At 46.0% G+C, this 26,527-nt stretch overlaps 1 pseudogene across 1 annotated transcript in view; it reads left to right on the top strand.

Annotated features, from left to right (window-relative positions):
- The window catches only part of LOC147096353 (zinc-binding protein A33-like), a 28,976-nt pseudogene extending 5,684 nt beyond the window's left edge, over window positions 1-23,292 (top strand). Inside the window, exon 6 of the transcript XR_015074886.1 lies at window positions 19,368-23,292. The product of XR_015074886.1 is annotated as a zinc-binding protein A33-like (transcript). The remainder of the gene's footprint in view (window positions 1-19,367) is intronic.
- The last annotated feature ends 3,235 nt before the right edge of the window (window positions 23,293-26,527 follow it).

Below are 26,527 nucleotides of genomic sequence, written 5' to 3'. Positions count from 1 at the left end.
TACATCAATGATTTGGATGAGGGGACCAAATGTAATATATCCAAGTTTGCTGCTGATACAAAGCTGGGTGGGAATGTAAGTTGTGAGGAGGATGCAAGGAGGCTTTAAGTGGTTATAGACAAGCTAAGTGAGTGGGCAGGAACATGGCAAATGAAATATAATGTGGACAAATGTGAAGTTATTCACTTTGGTAGGAAAATAGCAAAGCAGCTTATTTTATAAATGGTGAGGGATTGTGAAATGTTGGTGCTCATTGGGACCTGGGTGTCCTTGTACACGAATCACAGAAAGTTAACATGCAAGTACAGCACGCAATTAGGAAAGCAAATGGTATGTTGGCCTTTATTACAAGAGTATTGGAGTATAAGAGTAAATATGTCTTACTGCAATTATATAGGGCTCTAGTAAGACCACATCCGGAGTATTGTGAACAGTTCTGTTCTCCTTACCTAAGGAAAGATGTACTTGCCATAGAGCGAGTGCAACGAAGGTTCACCAGACTGGTTCCTGGGATGGGGGGATTGTCCTATGAGGAGAGGTTGAGTAGACTGGGCCTGTATTCTCTAGAGTTTAGAAGAATGAGAAGTGATCTCATTGAAACATACAAAATTCTTACAGGCTTGACAGGGTAGATGTAGGGAGGATATTTCCCCTGGCTGGGGAGTCTAGAACCAGGGATTAAAGTCTCAGAATAAGGAGTCGACCATATGGAACTGAGAGGAGGAGAAATTTCTTTTCACTCAGAGGGTGGTGAAATTTTGGAATTCTCTACCCCAGAGAACCCTGGAGGCTCAGTCGTTGAGTATATTCAAGACAGGGATCGATAGATTTTTGAATATTAGGAGAATCAAGGGATATGGGGAAAGTGCAGGAAAGTGGAGAAGAGGCAGCAGATCAACCATCATCATATTGAATGGCGGAGTAGGCTCGACTGGCCAATTGGCCGACACCTGCTCCTATTTCGTATGTTCTTATGTTCTTAATTTCTTATTATCATACAGTTACCATGAGATTACTGGTACAGACAGATCATACAGTGACCGTGAGATTACTGGTACAGACAGATCATACAGTGACCGTGAGATTACTGGTACAGACAGATCACACAGTGACCGTGAGATTACTGGTACAGACAGATCACACAGTGACACTGAGATTACTGGTACAGACAGATCATAGAGTGACCGTGAGATTACTGGTACAGACAGATCATACAGTTACCGTGAGATTACTGGCACAGACAGATCATACAGTGACCGTGAGATTACTGGTACAGACAGATGATACAGTGACTGTGAGATTACTGGTACAGACAGATCATACAGTGACCGTGAGATTACTGGTACAGACAGATCATACAGTGACCGTGAGATTACTGGCACAGACAGATCATACAGTGACCGTGAGATTACTGGTACAGACAGATCATACAGTGACCGTGAGTTTACTGGTACAGACAGATCACACAGTGACCATGAGATTACTGGTACAGACAGATCATACAGTGACTGTGAGTTTACTGGTACAGAGAGATCACACAGTGACACTGAGATTACTGGTACAGACGGATCATACAGTGACTGTGAGATTACTGGCACAGACAGATCATACCGTGACCATGAGATTACTGGTACAGACAGATCATTCAGTGACCATGAGATTACTGGTCCAGACAGATCATACATTGACTGTGAGATTACTGGTACAGACAGATCATACAGTGACCGTGAGATTACTGGTACAGACAGATCATACAGTAATCATGAGATTACTGGCACAGACAGATCATACAGTGACCGTGAGATTACTGGTACAGACAGATCATACAGTGACCGTGAGTTTACTGGTACAGACAGATCACACAGTGACCATGAGATTACTGGTACAGACAGATCATACAGTGACCGTGAGTTTACTGGTACAGAGAGATCACACAGTGACACTGAGATTACTGGTACAGACGGATCATACAGTGACTGTGAGATTACTGGCACAGACAGATCATACCGTGACCATGAGATTACTGGTACAGACAGATCATTCAGTGACCATGAGATTACTGGTCCAGACAGATCATACAGTGACCGTGAGATTACTGGTACAGACAGATCATACAGTAATCATGAGATTACTGGGACAGACAGATCATACAGTGACCGTGAGATTACTGGTACAGACAGATCATAGAGTGACCATGAGATTACTGGTACAGACAGATCATACAGTGACCGTGAGATTACTGGTACAGACAGATCATACAGTGACCGTGAGATTACTGGTACAGACAGATCATACAGTGACTGTGAGATTACTGGTACAGACAGATCATACAGTGACCGTGAGATTACTGGTACAGACAGATCATACAGTGACCGTGAGATTACTGGTACAGAGAGATCACACAGTGACACTGAGATTACTGGTACAGACGGATCATACAGTGACCATGATGTAGTGTCCGTGTGTTGATAAAGACACTGAAGACAGGAGTTGGTTCATAGGTATTTACTAAGCAAAGTCTGGGGGGGGTTCTAACGGATATACACAATACACAGGCTTATATAGCCCAAGTGGCAATTACCGGCATTACACACACCTGGGGCTCTTAAAGGCACATACACCACAATTCCTCCCTTTTTAGCTAACCAGTACATCATATTTTAAGTAATTATTAATTACATGTTATATGCAAAATAATATACATTGCTTTAATTAATTAATTATGAGTTAGTCTCTCAGGAGGCTTCCTGACTCGTTCCGGATAACGCTTCGGGGGTGTAGTAGTTTCTGGTGGTGTAGTAGGTTCTTTTGGTAAGGCTGATTCGGCTTGAATGCCAGTGTCCGGTTCATCGGGTTCCAGTATCACTGGATCGGAGGTAGATATGGGTATCTCTACTTCATCATTAGATGTATAGAGTGGTGGTGTAGGTTGTCCCTTTTCGGATGACTTTATGATTTGGTCTGCATGGCGCCTTATTATGCTTTCTCCGATGTCCACGGTATACATTAGTGGTCCTAGTCATGTGCAGATAGTTCCAGGCTGCCATTTCTCGGTATGGTAGTCCCGGGCCAAAACCTGTTGGCCTATCTGGAAGGCCCTAGTTGGCCTTTCATTCATGCCTTGAAACTGCCGGTTCTCCACGTCCCTTCTGATGTTGGGCTTGACCAAATCCAGCCGGCATCTTAGGTTTCTATTGAAGAACATCATGGCGGGAGTTTGGTTGGTAACCATATGTGTTGCATTCCTGTATGCGAATAAGAAGTTATCCACCTTGTGCTGAAGTTTTATGTCTTCATTACCCATGGCCTTTATGGCCTTCTTGAAGGTCTGGACAAACCTTTCAGCCAATCCATTGGTGGCGGGATGGTATGGGGCGGACGTGTAGTGCTTTACCCCATTGTTTTTTAAGAACTTTCTGAATTCTTCAGACACAAATTGCGGTCCATTATCAGAACATATCTGTTCCGGCAGCCCATTCCTGGCAAATATGGTCCTTAATACTGTGATGGTTTTTTCCGTGGTGGTGGAGGACATCTTTATTACCTCCAGCCACTTGGAGTGTGCATCAACCGCGATTAAGAACATTGAGTCCATAAATGGACCAGCAAAGTCGATGTGCACCCTTTGCCAGGGAGATGAGGGCCACTCCCATGGATGTAGAGGGGCCTGTGGTGGAGCGTTTTGGACCTTTTGGCATCCTAGGCAGCTCTTGGTCATGTCTTCGATGTCTCCATCGATACCTGGCCACCATACAAACGCTCTAGCTAGGTTCTTCACTTTCACTCCACCCAGATGCCCCTCGTGAAGCTCCTTTAGCACTTTATCCTGGAGTTTGGGTGGAATCACCACTCTGGATCCACACATCAAGGTTCCTCGGCACACTGACAGCTGTTCTCTTCTTTGCGAGAATGCTGGCAACAGTGGTTCGCCATGTGCTGGCCATCCCTTCACTGTTAAATCGTAGACCCGTGAGAGAGTCGGATCATTTCTTGTCTCCCTTTCAATGGCAGAATTTGTCACTGGTAGACATTCCACTATGGTAGAGTGGAATATTTCTACTGGGTCTACTGTAGGTGCCTCTTCTATCGTTGGCAATGGTAGCCGCGATAAACCGTCAGCATTCCCATGCTGTTTTGACTCTTTGTATTCTATGTTATATTGGTGTGCCCCTAGAAAAAGGGACCACCTCTGTAGTCTTTGTGCTGTCATAATGGGAACACCTTTTTTAGGGTTGAATATGGAGATGAGGGGTTGATGGTCAGTCAACAAGGTAAATTTTTGTCCGTGTAGGTAATGGTTGAATTTCTTCACTCCCCATACCAGGCTGAGTGCTTCCCTGTCTATTTGGGCATAGTTACGCTCAGCTGAGTTTAATGAGCGTGACGCAAAAGCTATCGGCCGTTCTGAGCCATCAGGGAATTTATGGGATAATACTGCTCCTATGCTATAAGGGGATGCATCGCACGCCAGTCTGATTGGTAGTGATGGGTTGTAATGAGCCAAAACTTCTTCGGATGTGATTAAGTCTTTGCATTTATGGAAGGCACGTTTACAGTCTTCGTTCCATTTCCAAATCACTCCTGTCTGTAGAAGTTCATTAAGAGGGTGTAGAAGAGTTGATAAGTTAGGTAAAAATTTATGATAGTAATTTATTAATCCCAGGAATGACCTTAATTGTGAAACATTTTCAGGTGCTGGGGCTTTTATGACTGCTTCAATTTTTTCAGGTGACTTATGCAACCCTTCACTGTTAATTATGTGGCCACAATATGATATCTGATTTTGGAAAAATTCGCACTTGGGGCGATTTGCTCGCAGGCCCCGTTCTTTCAGCCTAGTGAGCACCTGCTCCAAATTGGCAAGGTGCTCGTTGTCGTTTTCTCCTGTTATAAGGATGTTGTCTATGTAGCATTGAGTCCCCGGAATCCCTTGCAGGACTTGCTCCATAGCTCTTTGCCAGGTAGCTGGAGCTGATGCTACTCCAAAAACCAGGTCGATTGTACTGGTACAGGCCTTTGTGTGTGTTTATTTTGAGATACTTTTTAGAGGCCTCCTCAACCTCCATCTGTAGATATGCCTGTGCCAAGTCAATTGTGGTGAAACGTTTCCCTCCGGATAGTGAGGCGAAAATATCTTCTATCCTCGGAAGAGGATACTGTACTGTGTGAAGGACCGGGTTTACAGTTACCTTGAAGTCACCACAGATGTGAATTTTTCTCTGTTCATCAGAGTTATTTTTCAATGCTTTTTTCATGACTGGAACAATGGGTGTTGCCCATTCGCTCCAATCTATTTTGGATAATACGCCTGCTTTTTCCAAATTCTCCAGCTCTGCCTTGACTGCTGGACGTATTGCGTATGGCACCGGTCTTGCCTTAAAAAATTTGGGAATTGCTGCATCTTCCACTTTTATTGAGGCGGTGATGCCTTTCAAGGTTCCTAGTTTCTCTTGAAACACTTCTTTGGCGTTGGCCAAGATGTCTTTTAATCGTTCAGGTATGATGTCATCATTGTTTTTTTCCTTACTGGTCACCGTCAGTGCCTGAATGGAGTGCCAGTCTAAACGTATCTTCCTGATCCATTCACGTCCCAACAACGGTGGACCACCATCTTGTAGAATGTATAAATACAACTTTGGTATTTCTTTGCCGTTGTATACAACAGGCACCCTTATTTTTCCTTTGGGGTATACTTTCTGCCCCGTATATGTTTTTAAGATAATGGATGTGCCTTTTAGAGGTATATGCGAAAATAGCCTCTCGTAATCTCGTCGATTTATTACGGTTAGAGCTGATCCTGTATCTAGCTCCATTTTAACTGGGGACCCTGCTATTGTGAGGGTAACCCAAATGGTTTGGTAATCCTCTTTGGCAAGTACATTATATAATTTGAGACAGCTTAGTCTCTTGTTTTTGAAGTCGCTATCGCTCTTCTGGTCTTCGGAGCTACTGTCCGTCATCATTTGTACCTTCCTGTATTTTTCTTTATTGATTTTTAGTTTTCTGTCAGTGGATTTATTTTGTCCAGATTGGCATACCCGTGCAATGTGTCCAATCTTCCCGCATTGCCTGCATGCTTTGTCCTTGAACCAGCAGTCCCTCTGGTTATGGGTGGATCTGCCGCAGCGATAACATCTTCCGAAACCCTGTGTCATTTCATAGGTGCTGAAGTCCTGTGTCTTTTGTTGTATCTCTGCAGCTCCTTTTGCTGCTGCTTCGTATGATACGGCCATACTGAAAGCTTTGTCCAATGTTAAATCTTGTTCAGAAAGCAGTCTTTTTTGTGTTCCTTCACTTAAGAGACTGCAAACAAATTTGTCTCGAAGATAATCTGATAGTCCTGCCCCGAATTGGCAGTACTTTGATAGCTTTCTTAATTCGGTTAGGCAATCAGCGTTACTTTCATTCTTGTGTTGATTTCTCTTGAAGAACTTGAATCGTTCCGCTATCAGCAGCGGTGTTGGGTTTAAGTGCTCCTGCAGGGTATCAACAATTTCTTTAAAATTCTTGTCCTTTGGTTTGGCTGGAGTGATTAAGTTTCGTAACAGCCCGTATGTCTTTGCGCCCATTAAGTTCCGAAGTACTGAAGCTTTTTTTTCATCTTCTATTCCATTTGCAGTGCAATATACCTCTACTCTTTCCACGTATGTGGTCCAATCCTCTATTTCGCTATCAAAAGCATCAATATTACCAGATTTAGGCATTTCAAAAAAAAGATATGGCGCTTCCCGCGCTTTTTTTTCTCTGCAGCAAAGATATGGCGCTTCCCGCGCTTTCCCGCCGCTGCTGCCGATAACAACGCTGTTTTACTGCGGTTTCCGTTTATTCACTGTTGGAGACTCGTTCCCGCCGGAGGTCTGAACGCTGACCTGCTTGCTGCGCCGGCCGTCTCCCGAGTGCTCCCTCCCAGTCCGTTATTGCTTGCCTCCGATTTCGCTGCCTGTCTCAGCTGTAGAGCCAGTCGCTGGAGCCCCAGCCTGATGCCCAGGAAGGATTAGCGCAGTACCTGCCACCAGCTTGGCCAGCTGGTGAAACCACAGTTTCTCTTACTTCCTTGAGTCTTCTGGACGCCCGAGGAATCGATGTCCTTGAGGTGCTGCCGAATTGCAGGTAAGTTCGTTTCCACTTCATCGCCACTGTAGTGTCCGTGTGTAGATAAAGACACTGAAGACAGGAGTTGGTTCATAGGTATTTACTAAGCAAGTCTGGGGGGGGGGTTCTAAAGGATATACACAATACACAGGCTTATATAGCCCAAGTGGCAATTACCGGCATTACGCACACCTGGGGCTCTTAAAGGCACATACACCACACGAGAGATTACTGGTACAGACAGATCATACAGTAACCGTGAGATTACTGGTAGAGACAGATTATACAGTGACCGTGAGATTACTGGTACAGACAGATTATACAGTGACCGTGAGATTACTGGTACAGACAGATTATACAGTAACCGTGAGATTACTGGTACAGACAGATCATACAGTAACCGTGAGATTACTGGTAGAGACAGATTATACAGTGACCGTGAGATTACTGGTAGAGACAGATTATACAGTGACCGTGAGATTACTGATACAGACAGATCATATATTGACCGTATGATTCCTGGTACAGACAGATCACAGATTCTAGAATGGTGCCCGCGATTGGAAAGTTGCAAATGTATCCCCACTATTATAGATAGTTGGGAGAGAGAAACCTGGGAATTACAGACGATTTAGCCTGACGTCAGTATGAGGAAAAATGCTGGAATCTATTATAAACGATGTGGTAACAGGGCACTTAGAACATAATAATAGGATTGGGCATAGTTAACACGGATTTATTGAAGGGAAATTGTGTTTGACAAATCTGTTAGTGTTTTTTGATGATGTAACTAGCAGAATAGATAAGGGGGAACCAGTGGATGTGGTGTATTTGGAATTAAAAAGGCATTCGATAAGGTGCCTTAACCAAAATGAGGGCTCAAGGGATTGGGGCTAATATATTAGCATGGATTGAGGATTGGTTTACTGGACAGAAATCAGAGAGTAGAAATAAATGGTTCATTTTCGTGTTGGCAATCTGTAACTAGTCAGGTACCGCAAGGATCAGTGCTTGGGCCTCAGCTGTTCACCATCTACATCAATGATTTGGATGAGGGGACCAAATGCAATATATCCAAGTTTGCTGCTGATACAAAGCTGGGTGGGAATGTAAGTTGTGAGGAGGATGCAAGGAGGCTTTAAGTGGATATAGACAGGCTAAGTGAGTGGGCAGGAACATGGCAAATGAAATATAATGTGCACAAATCTGAAGTTATTCAGTTTGGTTGGAAAATAGCAAAGCAGCTTATTTTATAAATGGTGAGGGATTGTGAAATGTTGGTGCTCATTGGGACCTGGGTGTCCTTGTACACGAATCACAGAAAGTTAACATGCAAGTACAGCAAGCAATTAGGAAAGCAAATGCTTTGTTGGCCTTTATTACAAGAGTATTGGAGTATAAGAGTAAAGATGTCTCACTGCAATTATATAGGGCTCTAGTAAGACCACATCTGGAGTATTGTGAACAGTTCTGTTCTCCTTACCTAAGGAAAGATGTACTTGCCATAGAGGGAGTGCAACAAAGGTTCACCAGACTGGTTCCTGGGAATGGGGGGATTGTCCTATGAGGAGAGATTGAGTAGACTGGGCCTATATTCTCTAGAGTTTAGAAGAATGAGAAGTGATCTCATTGAAACATACAAAATTCTTACAGGCTTGACAGGGTAGATGCAGGGAGGATATTTCCCCTGGCTGGGGAGTCTTGAACCAGGGGTCACAGTCTCAGAATAAGGAGTCGACCATATGGAACTGAGAGGAGGAGAAATTTCTTCACTCAGAGGGTGGTGAAATTTTGGAATTCTCTACCCCAGAGAACCCTAGAGGCTCAGTCGTTGAGTATATTCAAGACAGAGATCGATAGATTTTTGAATATTAGGAGAATCAAGGGATATGGGGAAAGTGCAGGAAAGTGGAAAAGAGGCAGCAGATCAACCATCATATTGAATGGCGGAGCAGGCTCGACTGGCCAATTGGCCTACTCCTGGTCCTATTTCGTATGTTCTTATGTTCTTAATTTCTTATTATCATACAGTTGCCGTAAGATTACTGGTACAGACAGATCATACAGTGACCGTGAGATTACTGGTACAGACAGATCATACAGTGACACTGAGATTACTGGTACAGACAGATCATACAGTGACACTGAGATTACTGGTACAGACAGATCACACAGTGACACTGAGATTACTGGTACAGACAGATCACACAGTGACCGTGAGTTTACTGGTACAGACAGATCATACAGTGACACTGAGATTACTGGTACAGACAGATCACACAGTGACCGTGAGTTTACTGGTACAGACAGATCATACAGTGACTGTGAGATTACTGGTACAGACAGATCATAGAGTGACTGTGAGATTACTGGTACAGACAGATCATACAGTGACTGTGAGATTACTGGCACAGACAGATCATACAGTGACTGTGAGATTACTGGTACAGACAGATCATAAAGTGACCGTGAGATTACTGGTACAGACAGATGATACAGTGACCGTGAGATTACTGGTACAGACAGATCAAACGGTGACACTGAGATTACTGGTACAGACAGATCATACAGTAACCATGAGATTACTGGTACAGACAGATCATACAGTGACCATGAGATTACTGGTACAGACAGATCATACAGTGACCGTGAGATTACTGGTACAGACAGATGATACAGTGACCGTGAGATTACTGGTACAGACAGATCAAACGGTGACACTGAGATTACTGGTACAGACAGATCATACAGTAACCATGAGATTACTGGTACAGACAGATCATACAGTAACCATGAGATTACTGGTACAGACAGATGATACAGTGACCGTGAGATTACTGGTACAGACAGATCAAACGGTGACACTGAGATTACTGGTACAGACAGATCATACAGTGACCGTGAGATTACTGGTACAGACAGATCATACAGTGACCGTGAGATTACTGGTACAGACAGATCACAGTGACCATGAAATTACTGGTACAGACAGACCATACAGTGACACTGAGATTACTGGTACAGACAGATCATACAGTGACCGTGAGATTACTGGTACAGACGGATCATACAGTGACCGTGAGATTACTGGTACAGCCAGGTCATACATTTACCGAGAGTACTGGTACAGACAGATCAGAGAGTGACACTGAGATTACTGGCACAGACAGATCCTACCGTGACCATGAGATTACAGGTACAGACAGATCATACAGTGACTGGGATTACTGGTACAGACAAATCATACAGTGACCGTGAGATTACTGGTACAGACAAATCATACAATGACCGTGAGATTACTGGTACAGACAGATCATACAGTGACCATGAGATTACTGGTACAGACAGATCATACAGTGACTGTGAGATTACTGGTACAGACAGATCATACAGTGACTGTAAGATTACTGGTACAGACAGATCATACAATGATCGTGAGATTACTGGTACAGACAGATCATACAGTGACTGTAAGATTACTGGTACAGACAGATCATACAGTGACCATGAGATTACTGGTGCAGACAGATTATACAATGATCGTGAGATTACTGGTACAGACAGATCATACAGTGACCGTAAGATTACTTGTACAGACAGATCATACATTTACTTCGGATACTGGTATCGACAGATCATAGATTGATCATGATATTACTGGTACAGACAGATCTTACAGTGACTGTAAGATTCCTGATGCAGACAGATCAGATTCTGGAATGGTTCCCGGGATTGGAAAGTAGCAAATGTACCCCCACCATTTAAGGGAGCTGGGAGTGAGAAAACGGGGAATTACAGACCAGTTAGCCTGACGTCATTAGTAGGGAAATTGCTGGAATCTATTATTAACGTTGTGATTACAGGGCACCTGGAAAATAATAATAGGATTGGGCAGAGTCTACACGGATTTATTAAAGGGAAATCGTGTTTGACAAATCGGTTTGAGTTTTTTGATGTTGTAACTAGCAGAATCGATAAGGGGGAACCGGTGGATGTGGTGTCTTTGGATTTTCAGAAGGCATTCTATCAGGTGCCACACAAGAGGTTGTGAACCAAAATTAGGGCTCATGGGATTGGGGCTAATATAGTAGCATGGATTGAGGATTGGTTAACGGACAGAAAACAGAGAGTAGGAATAAACGGGTCATTTTCGGGTTAGCAATTTGTAACTAGTCAGGTACTGCAATGATCAGTGCTTGGGCCTCCACTATTTACAATCTGTATTAATGACTTGGATGGAGGGACCGAGTGTAATGTAGCCAAATTTGCTGATGATACAAAGATAGGTGGGAAAGCAAATTGTGTGGAGGACGCAAAGAATCTCCAAAGGAATATAGATAGGCTAAGTGAGTGGGCAAAAATCTGGCAGATGGAGTATAATGTGGGAAAATGCGAGGTTATCCACTTTGGTAGGAAAAATAAAAAAGCACATTATTATTTAAATGGGGAGAGATTACAAAATGCTGAGGTACAGAGGGATCTGGGGTCCTTGTACATGAATCACAAAAAGTTAACATGCAGATACAGCAAGTAATTAGAAAGGCAAATGGAGTGTTGGCCTTTATTGTAAAGGGAATGGTGTATAAAAGTAGGGAAGTCCTGTTACAGCTGTACAGGGCATTGGTGAGACCACACCTGGAGTACTGCGTACAGTTTTGGTCTCCTTATTTAAGGAAGGATATACTTGCATTAGAGGCAGTTCAGAGAAGGTCACTCGGTTGATTCCTGAGTTGAAGGGGTTGTCTTATGAGGAAAGGTTGAGCAGGTTGGGCCGATACTCATTGGGGTTTAGAAGAATGGGAGGGGATCTTATCGAAACATATAAGACGCTGAAGGGGCTTGACAGGGTAGATGCAGAAAGGATGTTTTCCCTCGTGGGGGAATCTAGAACTAGGGGGCATAATTTCAGAATAAGGAGTCCCCGATTTAATACTGAGATGAGAAGGAATTTCTTCTCCCAGAGGGTCGAGAATCTTTGGAATTCTCTTCCCCAGAGAGCTGTGGATGCTGGGTCATTGAATATATTTAAGGTGGAGATAGACAGATTGTTGAATGAGAAGGGAGTCAAGGGTTACGGGGAGCGAGCAGGGAAGTGGAGTTGAGGCCAAGATCAGCTCAGCCATGATCTTATTGAATGGTGGAGCAGGCTCGAGGGGCCAAATGACCTCCTCCTGCTCCTATATCTTATGTTCTTATGTTATGTTCAGCGAGACCCTGGTTCCAAATGATTCGAGGTTGACCCGCATTGGGGACAGTGATTTAACTTTATTCAGCACAAGCAAGGCTTCATTCACTACAGCATTCAAGCAGCAGTTACAGTGTATAATTGAGACTTATATTACCACTCATACTCTGGGTACAAGCCGCAACTGTGAGTAAGCTGCACCCTGTGTCTCTTGTCTCTCATCTCTTCTCGACTCCCGGGTGTCTCCTTGTTTCTTCCTGAATCCTTCTACTGTGTCTCTGGAATCGCCTACTCCTGGAATCTCCCGCCCTTGGAATCGCCCGCCCCTGGAATCTTCTACAATTTGTGGCTGTTAAGAACTTCTTATATCCTTACTCTCATTCAAAACCTATGGGATCCTCCTGAACCAATGACTGACTGACACCCAAACCCAAAATCCAATCATAAAGATGCCACGTTGGTATCACCCTGGCTTACTCAGGCTTTTGGTCTGATGACACTCTTACATCATCTGTTTTTGACCATCAAGACTCATTTTAAAACGTGTTTATGGGATGTGGGCGTCGCTGACAAGGCCAGCATTTATTGCCCATCCCTAATTGCCCTTGAGTAGGTGGTGGTGAGCCGCCTGTTGAACTGTTGCAGTCCGTGAGGTGAAGGTACTCCCACAGTGCTGTTCGGTAGGATGTTCCAGGATTTTGACCCAGTGACGATGAAGAAACGACAATATACTTCCAAGTCAGGATGGTGTGTGACATGGGTGGTAACTTGGAGGTGGTGGTGTTCACATGCGCCCCCTGCCCTTGTCCTTCTAGGTGGCAGAGATCGCGGGTTTGGGAGGTGCTGCCGAATAAGCCTTGGTGATTTGTTGCAGTGCATCTTGCAGATGGCACACACTGCAGCCACGGTACGCCGGTGGTTGGGGAATGAATGTTTAAGGTGGTGGATGGGGTGCCAATCAAGTGGGCTGCTTTGTCCTGGAATGTGTCGAGCTACTTGAGTGTTGTTGGAGCTGCACTCATCCAGGCAAGTGGAGAGTATTCCATCACACACCTGACTTGTGCCTTGTAGATGGTGGAAAGGCTTTGGGGAGTCAGGAGGTGAGACATGGGTGGTAACTTGGAGGTATTGGAGATTGCAGTAATTGGCTGGGTTGGATTTGTCCTGCTTTTTGTGGACAAGACATACCGGGGCAGTTTTCGGCATTGTCGGATAGATGCCAGTGTTGTAGCTGTACTGGAACAGCTTCCCTAGAAACACTGTTGTTTCTGAAGCACAAGTGTTCAGCACGACAGACGGGATGTTGACAGGGCCCATAGCCTTCGCTGTATTTTTTAAAATTCATTTTTATGGGATGTGGGTGTCGCTGGCAAGGCCAGCATTTATTGTCCATCCCTAATTGCCGTTGAGAAGGTGGTGGTGAGCCGCCTTCTTGAACCGCTGCAGTCCTTGGTTGGGGGACTGAATGTTTAAAGTGTTAGAGGGGGTGCCAGTCAAGCGGCTGCTTTGTCCTGTATGGTGTCGAGATTCTTGAGTGTTATTTGCGCTGCACTCATCCAGGTAAGTGGAAAGTATTCCATCACACTCCTTACTTGTGCCTTGTAGATGGTAGAAAGGCTTTGGGGAGTCAGGAGTTGAGACAGTCGCCGCAGAATACCTAGCCTCTGACCTGCTGTTGTTGCCACAGTATTTATGTGGCTGGTCCAGTTAAGTTTCTGGTCAATGGTGACCCCCCAGGATGTTGATGGTGGGGGATTCGGCAATGGGAATGCCATTGAATGTCAAGGGGCGGTGGTTAGACTCTCGCTTGTTGGAGATAGTCAGTGCCTGGCACTTCTGTGGCACGAATGTTACCTGCCACTTATCAGCCCAAGCCTGAACGTCGTCCAGGTCTTGTTGCATGCGGGCATGGACTGCTTCATTATCTGAGGAGTTGTGAATGGCACTGAACACTGTGCAGTCATCAGCGAACATACCCACTTCTGACCTTATCCAGTGCACACAGCCATTTCTTGCTACCACGTGGAGTGAATTGGCTGAAGACTGGCTTCTGTGATGGTGGGGATCTCAGGGGAAGGCCGATATGGATCATCCACTCGGCACTTCTGGCTGAAGATGGTTGAGAACGCTTCAGCCTTTTCTTTTGCACTCACGTACTGGACTCCACCATCCTTGACGATGGGGATGTTCATAGAGCCTCCTTCTCCCGTTAGTTGTTTAATGGTCCACCACCATTCACGACTAGATGCGGCAGAACTGCAGAGCATTGATCTGATCCGTTGATTGTGGGTTCGCTTAGCCCTGTCTATAGCATGCTGCTTCTGCTTTTTAACATGCATGTACTCCCGTGTTGCAGCTTCCCCAGGTTGGAACCTCCTTTTTCGGTACACCTAGTGTTGCTCCTGGCATGCTCTTCTACACTCCTCAGTGAGCCAGGGTTGGTCACCTGGTTTGATGGTAATGGTAGACTGAGGGATATGTCGGGCCATGAGGTTACTGATTGTGGTGGAATACAATTCTGCTGCTGCTGATGGCCCACAGCGCCTCATGGATGCCCAGTTTGGAGCTGCTTGATCTGTTCTGAATCTATCTCATTTAGCACGGTGGTAGTGCCACACAACACGATGGAGGGTGCCCTCAGTGTGAAGACGGGACTTCATCTCCACAATGACTGTGCAGTGGTCACTGCTACCAATGCTGTCATGGACAGATGCATCTGAGACAGGTAGTTTAGTGAGGACGAGGTCAAGTAGCTTTTTCCCTCATGTTGGTTCTCACACCACATGTCATAGGCCCAGACTGGCAGTTATATCCTTAAGGACTTGGCCAGCTCGGTCAGTAGAGGAGCTACCGAGGCACTCTTGGTGATGGACATTGAAGTCCTCCACCCAGAGTACATTCTGTGCCCTTGCTACTCTCAGTGCTTCTTCCAAGTGGTGTTCAACATGGAGGAGAACTGATTCATCAGCTGAGGGAGGGCGGTAGGTGTTAATCAGCAGGAGGTTTCCTTCACCTTGCTTTACCTAAAGCCATGAGACTTCATGATGTCCAGAGCCAATATTGAGGACTCCCAGGACCAATCCTTCCCGACTGTATACCACTGTGCCGCCACTCCTGGTGGGTCTGTCCTGCCGGTGGGACAGGATCTGCCCAGGGATGGTGATGGAGGAGTTTGGGACAGTGGCTGAAAGGTATGATTCTGTGAGTATGAGTATGTCAGGCTGTTGCTTGACTTGTCTGTGGAACAGCTCTCCCAATATTAGCACAAGTGCCCAGATGTTCGTGCGGAGGACTCCGCAGGGGCGACTGGGCTGGGTGTGCCACTGTCATGTCCGTAGCCGGTACCGATGTCAATGCTGGGTGGTCCACGCGGTTTTATCTGGGGTATTTATGGCAATACTAAAGGAATATGTCTCCACAGGTTGAGATATGGCCCTTGCTGTTGGCCTTTGTTTTTATAATTCACTGCGGATGTTCTAACATTTCAGCACAATGGTAACTGCACCTGACCTTGGTTCCCAGGGTAACTGCAGTCTATTCGACCGTGACAATCTCTTTCTCACCCCAGGCTGTCTGGTTACAGCTTCCTCACAGACTTTTAAGCATAAGAAAAAGGGTTACATGTTACACATCATTCAGGCTATCATTGCATACAGTTGATGATTACAAACTTCTACATTTAATCCTTACACACGATTATGGATCTCTTACTGACAATTATAAGATTTTATTGCTTATAAGATATTAAAACAAGAATTTAAAAAAAAACAACGAACATGTAATTCATAACAATCTTACAGTCCCTGCCTCGTATCTCAGTCTCTGGAATTCCATTAATTCTCTCAGCTTTTCTCACAGACTGACTGTCGCTTTGCTAACAAGGCTTGTTAAAGTCTGCACCTTTAATATTTGGTCAAGCAGGCCCAAGGCCTCTTTCTTCCATTTTAAAATCTAACCGGGTCTACCCAAGGCGTATTACACTGGTTTACAAACATGATTATTCAAGAATTGGCGAGCATTGACTAACAGTTACATAATACCAACCTAAACCTACAACTAATAATGTTTATTTCATTTCGTCCATGTTAGCTAGTGGGAATCTGAAATGGGGATTTCCCAGGATTCTTACACTGGGACAGACAGATACTCACCGGAGGACTTATCAGGAACAGTTGTAAGCGTGTAGCTCTCATCTCCTTACGCTGCTCGAAGCTCGAAGTCCAAGTCCCTCTGAGCTTTTGGGTGTTGTTCCATTTATCGACCCCGCCCATAAAACTGGCCCCGCCGCCAGATCGGGATAATGAGCATGGCGAGTTTCCGCTGATTGTACCCGTTTGAGGAAGCTCTTCAAATTGAACCCATTTTTAGGGGCACAGGCACTAGTAGGCACGTTTTAAAAGTTTTTAAATATTAAAAAATATTTAATTTACGAAGAAACTGACTAATGTACACCAGTGAAACTAGTAAATGGTTCAATACAGTTTTAAAGTCATTTTCAGTGAATTTAATTCAGATTAAGCACGGTCGAGGATTAGACACTCTTAATAAAATGCTTATTTTTTGTGATCATAGAATGATACCGAACAAAAGGAGGCCATTTGGCCCATCTTTGGTAGAACTATCCTATTAATCCCAGTCCCCTGCTCTTTCCCCACAGCCTTGTCATTTTTTCCCTTGAACTATTTCTCCAATACTCTTTGGAAAGTTACTATTGAATCTGCTTCCACCGCCCTTTCAGGCAGCGCATTCCAGATCACAACAACTCGCTGTGTAAAAAATGTTTCCTCATGTCGCCTCTGGTTCTTTGGCCAATCACCTTCAATCTGTGTCCTCTGGTTACCAACCCTTCTGCCATTCGAAACAGATTCTCCTTATTTACTCGATCAAAAACATTCATGATTTTGAACACGTCTGTCAAATCTCCTCTTAACCTTCTCTGCTCTAAGGAGAACAATTCCAGTTTCTCCAGTCTCTCCACGTGACTGAAGTCCCTCATCCCGGGTACCATTCTACTAAATTTGTCCTGCACCCTGTCCAAGGCCTTGACATCCTTCTTAAAGTGCGGTGCCCAGAATTGAACACAGTCCTAACCAGTGTTTTATAAAGATTTATCATAACCTCCTTGCTTTTGTACTCTATTCCTGTATTAATAAAGCCAAGGATCCCATATTATTTTAACAGCCTTCTCAACTTGTCCTGCCACTTTCAAAGATTTATGTACATACACCCCCAGGGGTCTCTTTGTTCCTGCACACCTTTAAAATTGTACCATTGAGATCATATTGCCTCTCCTCATTCTTCCTACCAAAATATCACTCAACACTTCTCTGCATTAAATTTTGTCTATCATTTGTCTGATCGTTTCATCAGTCTGTCTATGTCCTTCTGAAGTCTGTTACTATCCTCCTCAATATTTACAACATTTACAAGTTTCATATCGTCTGAAAACTTTGAAATGATGCCTTGTATACCCAAGTCCAGGCAGCACGGTGGCATAGTGGTTAGCACTGTTGCCTCACAGCGCCAGGGACCCGGGTTCGAATCCGGCCTCGGGTGACTGTCTGTGTGGAGTTTGCACATTCTCCCCGTGTTTGCGTGGGTTTCCTCCGGGTGCTCCGGTTTCCTCCCACAGTCCAAAGATGTGCAGGTTAGGATGATTGGCTATGATAAATTGACCCTTAGTGTTAGGGGATTAAATATATGGGGTTACGGGGATTGGGTGGGATATGTGTTGGTGCAGGCTCGATGGGCCGAAATGGCCTCTATCTGCACTGTGGGGTTTCTGTGATTTCTGTGATTAATAGATATCAAAAGGAGCAGTGGTCCTAATAAGCACCCAGGGATCACCACTGTATACTTCCCTCCAGTCTGAAAAACAGCCATTCACCACTACTCGCTACTTTCTGCCCTTTAATCCTGTGGGCTTTAATTTTGATAACAAGTCTCTTATGTGGTACCTTGTTTTGAAAGTCTATATACACCACATCCACCTCACTACCTTCATCAACTCTCCCCGTTACTTCATCAAAGAACTCGATCACGTTAGTCAAACACAAATCCGTGCTGACTTTCGTTTACTCGCCCACACTTTCCCAAACGCTGATTAATTTTGTCCCAGATTATTGTCTCTACAACTTTCCCCACCACCGACGTTAGGCTGACTGGCCTGTAGTTGCCAGGTTTAGCCCTCTCCCCTTTTTAAAAGAGCGGTGTAACATTTGCAATCCTCCGGTCCTCTGGCATCACCCCCAGATCTAAGGAGCATTGGAAGATTGTGGCCAGAACCTCCGCAATTTCCCCCCTTACTTCCCCCAGTAACATAGGGTGCATCCCATCCAGACCAGGGACTTTCCTACTTTGAGGAACACACACACACACATCTACCCATATACACCCAGTCCCACAGAGTGACTTTCCTCAGTTAGTAATCTGGTAAGGAGTATGGAATGTGTTCAACCCCCAGGTATTTTAACCCCAGTTTGTGGGGCATTAAACTGGGAACAGTATTTAGTTGTACATTGAGGCTCCAGTTCCAGCTTTTGTTCATTTTAGTATTTATATCCCCACAGAATCCTACAGTGCGGAGGCGGGTGTAATGTTTGATATTTTCAGAAGCTGTGACCTCCCTCTCTGGAAGTCCCGGTGTTTTCTGCTGTTGTCAGATCCTCGTTTCCTCCCCTCAGGGCGGCTCTTTTCTCGAATTGAGAAACAAAAAATCAGTCAGAAAGGGGGATCTCAGTGAGAGCATCTCCCCCCGATCCCCGGCCAGTCTCTCCCCCCGATCCCCGGCCAGTCTCTCCCCCTGATCCCCGGCCAGTCTCTCCCCCCGATCCCCGGCCAGTCTCTCCCCCCGATCCGTCTCTCCCCCCGATCCCCGGCCAGTCTCTCCCCCCCCCGATCCCCGGCCAGCCTCCCCCCCCCCCCCCCGATCCCCGGCCAGTCTCTTCCCCCCGATCCCCGGCCAGTCTCTTCCCCCCGATCCCCGGCCAGTCTCTTCCCCCCGATCCCCGGCCAGTCTCTCTCCCCGATCCCCGGCCAGTCTCTCTCTAATCCCGGGTGAATCTCTCTAATTCTCTGTTTTTTCTCCCAGTCTCTGTGACCCTGGATGTCGAAACAGCGAATCCAGAGCTCGAGGTGTCTGAGGATCTGAAGAGTGTGAGATGGACCGAGACCTGGAGGAATCTCCCTGACACCGGGAAGAGGTTTACAAACTGGGCCTGTGTGCTGGGATCGGAGGGATTCACATCGGGGAGACACTACTGGGAGGTGGAGGTGGCGGGGAATGAGGTCTGGTGTCTGGGAGTAGCCGCAGAGTCTGTGGAGAGGAAGGGAGCGGTCACACTGAGCCCGGAGAATGGATTCTGGGCCATCGAGCGGAATTTTGATGATATTTATGTAAACTCCTCCCCTCAATCCGCTCTCCCCGCCGGTCCGATCCCCGGGAAGGTGGGAGTTTATCTCAGTTATGAGTCCGGGACAGTTTCATTTTACAGCGCGGACACCAAGTCCCATCTCCACACCGTCACTGGGAATAAATTCACGGGGAAACTTTATCCTTTCTTCTGGCCTTGGGATAAAAACAACTGGCTGAGAATCTGCTCCGGCTCCGATCCGGGTCTGTAAAAGGGGCGGGGCCTCGGGCCGGCCCGCATCATCCATGACATCACAATGACTTGACCCCGCACCATTCGGGTCAGGCGCAGAGGTCAGGGGTCAGGAGTTAGAAAATGTAATTTCCAAATTACACATTGTAAAATCTCAATGAGACTGTAAATACAACCAATAAAAATATAAAATGTCAGAAGAAGAAAGAAAGACTTGCCTTTCTATAGCGCCTTTCACGACCACAGGGCTTCCCAAAGCACTTTACAGCAAATGAAGTACTTTTTGGAGTGTAGTCACTGTTGTAATGTGGGAAATGCGGCAGCCAATCTGCGCACAGCAAGCTCCCACAGACAGCAATGTGATAATGACCAGATAATCTGTTTTTTGTTACGCTAATTGAGGGATAAATATTGGCCAAGGCACCGGGGAAAACTCAAACACAAAAGCAAAATACTGCGGATGCTGAAAATCTGAAATAAAGAGAGAAAATGCTGGAAATACTCAGCAGGTCAGGCAGCATCTGTGGAGAGAGAAACAGAGTTAACGTTTCAGGTTGATGACCCTTCCTCAGAACTCTTCTCTGAAATAGTGCCTTGGGATCTTTTACATCCACCGGAGAGAGCAGACAGGGCCTCGGTTTAAGGTCTCATCGAAAAGACCCCTCGGACAGTGCGGCGCTCGCTCAGTACTGCACTGGAGTGTCAGCCTAGATTGTTGTGCTCATGTCTCTGGAGTGGGACTTGAACCCACAACTTTCTGACTCAGGAAGCGAGAGTGCGACCAACTGAGCCACTGGCTGACACTGTAATAAAAACAAAGACTAAAATAAAAAGTAAAACCGACAGCAACTCCATCCCAGCCCTTTCTCATCACTGCCCCACTCCTTTATATTAAAAAGCAGGTATAAGTTGTGCTCTCAAAATGAGGACATTCCTCAGTTCATCAGCACCATTAGTGATGAGAAATACACAAACTATCTCTCTTCAAGATGACGGGGAGTTTGCAAATCTTCGGTTTAACGGGCTGAATGTTCACTTTTACTGCGGTGCGGGCTGTAAAACGGGCGGCCAATCCGCTAACGCCTGTTGTGGTAAAAGTGAAAATTCACCCCAGAGTGTTTGACGTTCCCTTGCAGTTGCTTGTAGTGCCACTTTCAGCCAGGAGATGGTGATGGCGAGCTGTACAAAGCGCTGTAAAGTTTTACAGTGCAGTATCACCACCTGCTGGTGGAAACCGGTACTGAGGGAATATCAAAAACAGCAAATGCTGAAACACTCGGCGGATCAGACAATTCAGGCAGGACCTTCCTTCAGAACTGAAAGATAATGGGATCAGAAAAAAGAATGGACAATAAACATGAGCCTAGAATTCCCTCTCCCGTGCTCCTGGCACACACCGAGTCCCTGTCAGGAAAATCCGCATTCCCGGTCTGTCCAATGTTCAAAAAAGCACAGGTTGGGATTGTGGAATTTCCCAATATGGGCTCTTGCTGTGTGTCAGGAGAGCGGAATTCCAAAATCTGGGCCTGTATTCCGAGTACAGAGAGGAGATTAATCAGTTAAATAATCTCTGAAGTGGGTGCTGAAGACATGAAATTTATTTCCAGAGGGTGCCTGGGAGATACTTTGGTCAAAAGTGAATGGAAACAATTACTGGATTATCCTAGGCAGCGCCCTAGGTATGTGTCAGACCGTTACTTCGCCCCTTGGTCCTGGATTTGAATCAAACAACAACAACAAATTGCATTTATATAGCACCTTGAACATAGTAAAATGACCCAAGGCGCTTCACAGGAACGTTATCAAACCAAATCTGACACTGAGCCACATAAGGAGTTTGGTTAAAGAGGTAGGTTTAATGGAGTTTATTAAAGGAGGAGTGAGAGGTAGAGATGCGGAGAGGTTTAAGAAGGAAATTTCAGAGTTTAGTCCTAGGCTGCTGAAGACATGGCTGCCAATGGTGGAGCGATGAAAATCGGGGATGTGCAAGAGGCCAGAACTGGAGGAGCACAGAGATCTCGGAGGGTTGTAGGACTGCAGCAGGTTACAGAGATAGGGAGGGGCGAGGCCATGGAGGGATTTGAAAACAAGGATGATAATTTTAAAATCGAGGCCTTCCCGGACCGGGAGCCAGTGTAGATGAGTGAGCACAGGGGCGAAGGGTGAACCAGATCTGCCGACTGCACGGTGCAGCTGCGACCAGTCTCCTTAGGGCCAGGGTCTGGGAGCCCACTCGGGTAACTAAAAACCCAGTAGAGTCTGAATGTTGTGGGTTCAAGACCCTTGCCTTGCTGAGTACATAACCTGAGCTGACACTCCAGTGCAATAATGAAGGAATCAGCAGGAAAGAGCTTGCATTTATATAGGTCCTTCATGACCTCAAGATATTCCAAAACACGTCACAGCCAATGAATTCTTTTTGAAGTGCAGTCCCTGTTATTTAGATGTACCATCTTTAGGTTGAGGTGTTAGAGGCCCTGTCTACCTGTTCAACTGGGTGTTAAAGATCACGAGATACTATTGAAATAAGGACAGGCAGGTTACCCATGTCCTGGCCAACATTCCTTCTGCAATCAGTTGATGGATCTGGAGGAGTTGGGTAATGGAACATGCACTTATTTACTGTACGTCGACCTTTCCCTTTCATCATTGTAAAGACCTCTATCGGGTATCTGTAGGATAGAGTGTACCGGTAGGATTTAGTAAACATTGTGAAGATTCTATAACCATTTTTGTATAACTATAATATGTGAAATTGTATGTTAAATAGCTAAAAACCCTGTATAAATTGGCGAATGGCTGAGACCAAAGCAGGATGGGAAATTATGCCAAGCTGACTGAAAACCTGTGTTTTAAATGACTGAAGTAATGGAATGTGGTGCGGAATAAACACGGAGACTGTCGGAGACAGAGAATTCGGTAATGTTATGGAAAAGAGATAAGAACTAGAGAAAAGAGATAGGATTGGAGACATCCTTCATTTTAGAAACTGCAGAATAGACAAACTGTTTAGAAAACACTTCAAGGATGTTCGGCAAAGTGAAATTCTTAGATAAGGGTATTTTGTTATGCACAGAAAGAGGCCGAGTGGGTTAACGAGGTCAGAAGATGATTGGTGAGGAGAGGAGGGACATTTACTAATGTCAGAGAGCTAATTACTGCCATGTAGGCAAAATGGGAGAAGAAGGGTATAAAAATGCAGATATTGAACACCGAAAGCAGCGCGAAGCCAGAGGAGGAAAAATAAGCTTCAGTCAACAGACCACAGCAAGAGAATAAAGAGACGACACCACAGACACTCGGAGGAATGCCAGGGTTTGATGAACAGACTGTGACTATCTTCTTGTTCAGCATTACTTCTTTGTACTGGATGTTTAATGCTTAATAAACCTGTTTTACTGATACACAATATACCTGGACCCAGAGTGCTTTGTGTAGTCACGGAGAAATTATTCTAAAGAACTTTTAAAAGCGACATCACCCCTCAGTCTTCTCTTATCTAGAGAAACGAGCCCCAGCCTGGGTGCTCTCCAGTGACTCCTCCCGCTGGACGTGGCCATCAGGTGAGGACACAACTGAGCTCAGCTCTGCTGTTCCCGACACTGGAGTTAGTGCCTTCAGGAGAAGAAGCGAGGAAATTGAGGTTTGAGGGACTTCTACAAAGAAAGCCACATTATAAAAAGGTGATTGGCTGTGCTGGTGCTCAGCTCACTGTGCCACGGTGCTCGCTGCACTCCACACATGGTGATCTCCCAGTCTGAGCTGTGCTGCCCTATAAGCTGGAGTGAAATCTCTTTTACAGCCCTCAGTGCATTGAGAAATATTGTGGTTTTCAACTTATTTTTTTCATGAGTAAGCTCTGTCACTGTAGTGTGGCAAATTCAGTTGCCCCCTTTCCCCCCGCCCCTCCAGTGCCACACATCTGTTCCCAGCTGATGGGGCTCACTGGCAAACTGTTCCTACCGGATATAAAATACAAAGTGCCGGCAGTGCATGGCAGACCAGTCAGTATCTGTAAAGAGAAAAGAGCCGATTGATGGTTTGAATGTGAATCTTTTCATCAGAACTCGTGATGAGGCGTTATACACCTGAAACACCTTTTCCAATTCAGGTTTATTGTATTAGTAGATTCTGTTTTTTATATTATTGTTCACACCATGTCTCTGCTAATACGGAAATGTAACCTGCTTCGAGCAGATACAGAAGAAGAGAGCACCTTTGTTTCATTTCTTTACCTCCCTGCCTGTGCTGGGACACGTCTTGGCTCTGATGTGAGCTCCCTGCTTCTGCTGGGATGCTGATTGCCTCTGCTGTGTGCTTCATGCATCTGCTGGAATACACCCTGGTTCTGTTGGGAAACCCCATGCCGCTGTGTGATTGATGCTCCTTTCCTCTCTTCTTTACCTGCCTCTGTTGGCCTGAGTAAGATCTGGATCTCAATGTGTGGCCAACAACAGTGCCCGTGAACTTTCTTCCACTACATCCCCGGGTATCTTGCTCCTGACAGACCAGTAAGCAGCGCCTGAACTTCCTGCTTTAGAGTTTTTGTCTGACAACATTTTTGTTCTTTTCGTTCGCTTTGTTTGTATTGTTAGATTAACGAATGTAATAAACATGGCGAGACTGCTCTAAAACCACGTGATCGCTGGTTGGATGCAAATTCATTACGAAAAAAAATCAATGAAGGAATTCTGGGGATAAAATCGGTTTTGGGCGGTAGTTCAAAATGTCCAGCTGAGTCCAGAATGAGGTGTGAACTGCAGGAATAAACACAGGAAATGCTGGAAATACTCAGCAGGTCAGGCAGCATATGTAGGGAGAGAAACCGAGTTTCAGGTCGATGAGCCTTGGTCAGAACTGCAGGAAGCCGGTGAGCTCGCTGCCTGTAATGTGGCTCCACAGCCGGAAGGTGGCGCTCCATGGCCGTGTCTCCGGTGGATTCCCGCGGTCCGGCTCACTCGAGCTGCTTTCCCACCGCGGCCATTGGCCACACTTCCCCAAGGCCCGCCAGCTTCACTCGCTCTCAGAAGGAACCGCATGAAGGTTCCGTCAATGACCAATTCCTGAGTCTGTTCCGCGACCCGTCTGCGTGCGATTCACAGGCTGAAATAGAAGAGCCCGTGTCCAGTGACAATGACCTGGTCATTGGCCGGAGAGCCTGTCACTCAGTGAGGGGGCGGGTCTCTCCCGGGGGAAGCGGATTGGCCGGAGAGCCTGTCACTCAGTGAGGGGGCGGGTCTCTCCCGGGGGAAGCGGATTGGCCGGAGAGCCTGTCACTCAGTGAGGGGGCGGGTCTCTCCCGGGGGAAGCGGATTGGCCGGAGAGCCTGTCACTCAGTGAGGGGGCGTGTCCAGTGACAATAACCTGGTCAATAGTCAGTTCCAACCCTCAGCTTATCAGCTCCGTCTCATTTTAATCGGGGTTTCACTGCGGAGCAGAGGAGCGCTGCAGAGTGAGTGAAGGCGGCTGGAGAGCGGGGAGGGGGGAGCTCGGGAAACGCCTCAGAGCCCCGGGACAGACCGGCTTTAGAAAGACCCAGAGTCCAAATTCACCGGTGGAGGGTCCGGGGGACACTCGGGGACATTTCCCGATAGTCAGTCCGCCTCTGAGGGCAAGTCCGCGGGCCGGAGGAACCTGTTCCAGGGTCTGATCCGACACCCTGCTGTAAACAGATGTTTCCTCTTACGATCCAGATGCTGCCACGTTTTTCCATTTGCTCCTCACAGCAGCGCACATCTGGGGCACTAACAGATACCTCAGTGGCAGTAATTTACTGACTGAATTCAATCTAGTCTCCTCCTACACTACTAAACTCTCTATAAATATCAGATATTATCACACAGACCAGAGGTTTACAAATTGAAATAACTGAAATATTTACTTGAAATTAAACAGTGTTGTGAGAAACTCACATTTGGCAAAGCCTTACGGTGCGATTTATATAAAAATAGTTGTCAGGATAAAGTTACTCGCGGCTCAGTTGACACTGGTAAGATTATCTGGGGATGCAATATATAAACCAGTGTAGTTTAGCATCAAATCCCTGGGCTGGGACCTTCCACCCTCCCAAATGGACACAGCTGGGGGGAGTGGGTGGAAATGTGGCTCTGGGCGCAGTCCACCGATTTCACCGCCCATTGGATTTCCTGCCACACACGGGCAGGCCCATTGAAATGATATTCAATGCACAGAATTACTTCAGTTTCAAATACAAAAACAAAATACTGTGGAAGCTGGAAATCTGAAATAATATCAGAAAATGCTGGAAATACTGAGCAGGTCAGGCGGCATCTGTGGAGACAGAAACAGAGGGAACGTTTCAGGTCTATGAGATTTCAAATATTGGGACTCGGTCTTCATTGGAATGTGACTGCCGAGCTGCATGAACCTTCTGTGCATTGCCGAGTATGTCCTGGGGTCGGGGGATGCGATTTGGAGGGAGGGGCTAGTGATCAGGAGAGGGAGGGGCAGTGATCGGGAGAGGGAGGGGCAGTGATCAGGACAGGGAGGGGGTAGTGATCGGGAGAGGGAGGGAGCAGTGATGGGGAGAGGGAGGGGGCAGTGATGGGGAGAGGGAGGGTCAGTGATGGGGAGAGGGAGGGGCGGTGATGGGGAGAGAGAGGGGCAGTGATCGGGAGAGGGAGGG

The sequence above is a fragment of the Somniosus microcephalus genome, unplaced genomic scaffold (assembly GCF_052327205.1).
Source record: "Somniosus microcephalus isolate GS21.2 unplaced genomic scaffold, FLI_Smic_1.0 unresolved_chr1, whole genome shotgun sequence".
NCBI classification, from domain to species: domain Eukaryota; kingdom Metazoa; phylum Chordata; class Chondrichthyes; order Squaliformes; family Somniosidae; genus Somniosus; species Somniosus microcephalus.
This window is presented reverse-complemented; position numbering and strand designations above follow the sequence as displayed.